Raw genomic sequence first — 5,661 nt, forward strand, 5'->3', positions numbered from 1 at the left:
TGTTGTAAGATGTTTATTCTTTTTACGTGACGCATAACACGATCTACTCACAAACAATGAACACTAAAAAGTGATTTCTGAATGAGAGATCAGCTGCGTAATATTTTCATACATACACTACTGGCCATTAAAATTTCTACACCACGAAGATGACGTGCTACAGGCGCGAAATTTAACCGACAGAAAGAAAATGCTGTGATATGCAAATGATTAATTTTTCAGAGCATTCACACAAGATTGGCGCCGGTGGCGACACCTACAACGTGCTGACATGAGGAAAGTTTCCAACCGATTTCTCATACACAAACTGCAGTTGACCGGCGTTGCCTGGTGAAACGTTGTTGTGATGCCCCGTGTAAGGAGGAGAAATGCGTACCATCGCGTTTGCGACTTTGATAAAGGTCGGATTGTAGCCTATAGCGATTGCGGTTTATCGTATCGCGCCATTGCTGCTCGCAATGACTGTTAGCAGAATATGGAATCGGTGGGTTCAGGAGGGTAATACGGAACGCCGTGCTAGATCCTAACGGCGTCGTACCACTAGCAGTCGAGATGACAGGCATCTTATCCGCATGACTGTAACGGATCGTGCAGCCACGTCTCTATCCCTGAGTCAAAAGATGGGGACGTTTGCAAGACAACAACCATCTGCACGAACAGTTCGACGAAGTTTGCAGCAGCATGGACTATCAGCTCGGAGACCATGGCTGAGGTTACCCTTAACGCTGCATCACAGACAGGAGCGCCTGCGATGGTGTACTCAGCGACGAACCTGGGTGCACGAATGGCAAAACGTCATTTTTTCGGATGAATCGAGGTTCTGTTTACAGCATCATGGTGGTCGCATCCGTGTTTGGTGACATCGCGGTGGACGCACATTGGAAGCGTGTATTCGTCATCGCCATACTGGCGTATCACCAGGCGTGATGGTATGGGATGCCATTGGTTACACGTCTCGGTCACTTCTTGTTGGCATTGACAGCACTCTGAACAGTGGACGCTACATTTCAGATGTTTTACGACCCGTAGCTCTACCCTTCATTCGATCCCTGCGAAACCCTACATTTCAGCAGGATAATGCACAACCGCATGTTGCAGGTCCTGTACGGGCCTTTCTAGATACAGAAAATGTTCGACTGCTGCGCCGGCCAGCACATTCTCCAGATCTCTCACCAATTGAAAACGTCTGGTCAATGGTGGCCGAGCAACTGGCTCGTCACAGTACAACGAACTGTGGTACCGTCTTGAAGCTGCATGGGCAGCTGTACTTGTACACGCCATCCAAGCTCTGTTTGACTCAATGCCTAGACGTATCCAGGCCGTTATTACGGCCAGAGGTGGTTGATCTGGGTACTGATTTGTCAGGATCTATGCACCCAAATTAAGTGAAAATGTAATCACATGTCAGTTCTAGTATAATGTATTTGTCCAATGAATACCCGTTTATCATCTGCATTTCTTCTTGGTGTAGCAATTTTAATAGCCAGTAGTGTACTTTTTGGCTCTATTCGTACCTTCTGTTCGCCGTTCCCCTGAAATGTTAATTAGACAAATAGTCAAGTATTCAGTACACATGCCAATTTGACGCTTGTTGCAAGCATCATACACGGTGTTGCAACTTTAATGCCCAGCAGGGGATATTACCGAGCAGTAAACAATCCTACGACTCCGTAGACGGAACGTGAATAACGTGGAAGGCTGAGCGGCAATTGCCGGCCCTTGCCAGCTGATGGCATGTCACTGCGACGTGCCGGGTTCTACAGATGTGAGGCTGCGCACCCAGCTGAGGCAGCGGCACACATCGGCAAGCAGGACACAGCTGCTGATCCCGGCTGCCCATTTACCGATAGCGCGCAGCTGCCGGCAGGTGCGGTGACCAGATTCCTTTGAGGATCGTCCGCCCCCGGCCTCCGCGTAGCAATAGAAATGCGGGACGCCCGCTTTCCGCTATGCCATAATGGTAGGGAGTGGTCAAAGCGCAGTCACGCTGCGCACCGAGAAAGAGTCCGTTGTAGGGTGACAGTTAACTGATGCCGAGGAGAACGTGTCACAGGTGGGTATTGTCAGAGCGGTGGAGGTAGTGCGCACACGATAATGTATTTAAGATACGAGAGTTTGTTGCAACAGGTATCGGTCTCTTTATATGATGTGGCGGCGCGATATCAGTAAGTTCAGTTTATCATTTTCGTGTGCAAAAATTCAGTCAGATCACTATAGATTTGAAGTAACGTTTCTATGGATAAGTATTATGGGTGTCATCCTTCCACACCCAAAATAATAGCTATTAGTATTTTTTGTTATTTTATTTTTTTTGAAAAGTATTTCAAATACCGCTACCAGTCACAAAATTTAGTAGTCAACTAAATTATTCACTAGCGACATGTTTCGATGTGATACCTTATCATCAGGCTATAATAGCATTACAAAAACATTTAACATAAGTGTATAGAGATACTAAACTTTCTTTACATGACTGCTGTATTCATCCCGTGGAGAGAGAAAAGGATAACCTAATAACAGATTCGATGGTACCTTTGGATTCGTTTATTGACACTAAGTGAACTGAAGCTTCCAACGATCTTCTGATACATCTTTCGCTGGGATTTTATTCAATCAAAGTCAGTGATGATCTTGTATTTGAGCTAAAAATGAGTGCTCAGCAATATCAAATATTCACCTTCGTACCAATAACAATGGCTGTAAGACAATCGTGTAATAGACCATGTAATGGTAGCATTTTACTGTGCACTACCTGTTATCCATGGCTATGCTTCCACGTCAGTAGTTTTGGTATGATAAGTGATAGTGAATAAGTAAGCTATTCTACATGCAAAAAACATCAGCTGGTCTTACATGTCTGCCTGTTTGACTAAGCGTATCTCGTGATTTTCACCCGAGCACTGCGCACCGAGTGCGATGGGCAGGAGCCCGAGTCTACACATTGTGCTACTGAAGTAGCTATACGTTGTACAACGTATTTGTTTTGTAAAGAAAAGACACCTTCTCTTGCTGCACTGTAGTTTACTCTCCCGTACGCGTTTCGCATTTTTTCACTTTAAGGCATCATCAGCTGGACCTATAATGATACAGTTACGATACACTTTTATTTTGATACGTATTACTCGTAGATTATAAAACAGTTCACTTCTCGACTTTATAAACTACGCATAACACAAACAAAACAGAAGTGTATCATAACTGTATCATTATAGATCCCACTGATGATGCCTTAAAGTGAAAAAAGACGAAACGCCTCTGGGAAAATAAAATACAGCGTAGCAAGAGAAGGCGTTTTTCATTTACAACACAAATATTTTTGTGCTTGCTGCGCAGGATGGCCACGCAGACAAACTCGTTATACATCGTATTGGTTATAATACCAATAGTGTGGAACTATGAAGGTTGTATAATCGTTGTATGCGTTACTTTCAATTATGTCACATAGCACGTGTCAATCAATAAAAGCATTTTCACAAACATGAGTAAATAGCTTTTTCTAAGAGAAAATATGTTTCTTTAAGTCACATAATATCCTTCAAATCGATACGTTTCTTGTGCTGCAGACTTTTTAAAGCAGCCTACGTTCTTTCTCAGGATTCGAGCTATCTCCACACCAAATTTCATCCGAATCAGTTCAATGGATAGGTCGTGAAGACATAACAGAATTACTTTCACCTTTAAACTATTAGTATGGATAAATTTTCAATTACTATATCTTTGATTTTTAATGATCCGATTTTGATGAAATAAGACCTATAAGGTGTCCTACGCTATGCTGAAGTTACCTGCAAATACCACAAGAAAATTTGTCTAGTAGTTTTGGAGATTAACGTGTTCAAACAGACGAATACACAGATACGACAATTTTATAGATTTATTATTAGTATAGAAGAGATGTTTTCACAAATCATCGGTAATACCAAGAGTGTCATACGAAGAAGTCCTGGCACCGACTCGTCTTGTGCAAACAGTAAAGTCAATTACTGCTTGTAACTGTTCGTTAGAAAAGAGATGGCCACTTGGTTGGCATTTTGATAAAGTGTAGCATCTCAGCAAGGTGCACTACTGTTGGGCTTCCTGAGGCCAGACATTATTGCCTCACACTTCCTGAGGAGGTGCTGTAAATGTGGACGCACTTTGGTTATCACATAGTCCCCATTCTAATACGGCTCTTTTACTTCGGCCAACACCCATATGAACACGGTCAAATAATCTTCACGACGGCCGAATACTTATTTCTCACCAAGACCAGACGCCCGATGAAAGAGATCAGTGACTGCTGCTACAATTCGTTCTTTATGAATTACGCTTCTTTCCAGTGGCATTTCCATGGTGGGACGATTCCCGCAGCTTATTCAGAGCTTCATCTCAGTTTTCTTTTCTGATCTGAAGCATTTTCGGGTGAATATCGCGGCTAATCTCAGCAGATTATACTGTTTGACTGTAGTGTGTACATATGCAGACTGAAGCGAGGAACGAAAATTTTTACCATGGCCAGGATTCGAACCCGGATCTCTGGCTCACTAGGCAGATATGCTAACCACTACGGCACACTGGCGCAGTGGTTTGTTGTACTGCGCGGACTACCCTAGCACGCCTCCCTCCTCAGTGGTAAATACCACACACATCTCAGCCCACGTGGTATTCCCCCTAAAGTCGAACAGCACTGCAGAGCCTCTCCAACTGTATTGGAATAGCATCTCAGCATCCCGTCTCTTTCGATATGGAGGTGCTATTCGAATACAGTTGGAGGGCCTCTGCAGTAGGAGATATGGGTTCGAATCCCGATCTGGGTACAAATCTTCATTCGTCGCTTCAATCTGACTACATGCATCATAGATGTTTGAACAAGAAAAGATCTCTGGAACTGTATCGTAACATTTTATAAGATTGCAGTTCGTCACTGTCATTTGTTTCACACGTTGGATAAAGTTGTGTAGCATTTTGACGAATTTTCTTCTTGTCATCTTCGGCTGATGATGTTGGCCACAGATACCGACACGCAGTATTTTTGTATTGACTTGCAGTTATTAGGTCGAAATACTGCTAAGTGTAAGTTTAAGATACATACTCCATCATAAATTATGAAAACACCAGCAAGATTCATTTCGTCAGGAGTCTCTTCTGTGAATTGAATGGCATTTGTTTTCCATTATCTAAAGTTCCAGCGAATCTCTAGTCGTTTGCAGAGGGTCGAAGAACTGGACCACCGTATCGGCGAGCGTCTTCTTCGAGTCCATTATGGCGCCTCCGATAGAACACGGCCTAAAGTACTCCGCGCACTTTTAACTGAACTACAGATATCTTCTGAAATTTTCTGATGGATTAAAACTGTATGACGGATTGTAGACATGGAACCTTCTCATTGTTGCGGAACGACTCACGGTCTGCCCCACAGCTTCATTTCCGCCAGTGCTTCTCTTTCACCTTCCGAACTTTACAAGATTTCTCCTGCACACCTAAGGAGTCTAGCACTCCTGTAAGAAAAGATTACCTTAACTACAGCTTAGCGGGTTGTTTCCTGTATGAATTTTCACTGTGCAGCACAGTATTCGCTGATTTGAAACTTCCTGGGGTATTAAAACTTTGTCGGACCGAGTTTCTAGCTCGAAATCTTTACCTTCCGTACACAAATTACAGTCTAAAGACTGAGCCATACAG

This window comes from Schistocerca serialis, chromosome 2 (assembly GCF_023864345.2).
Source record: "Schistocerca serialis cubense isolate TAMUIC-IGC-003099 chromosome 2, iqSchSeri2.2, whole genome shotgun sequence".
NCBI classification, from domain to species: Eukaryota; Metazoa; Arthropoda; class Insecta; order Orthoptera; family Acrididae; genus Schistocerca; species Schistocerca serialis.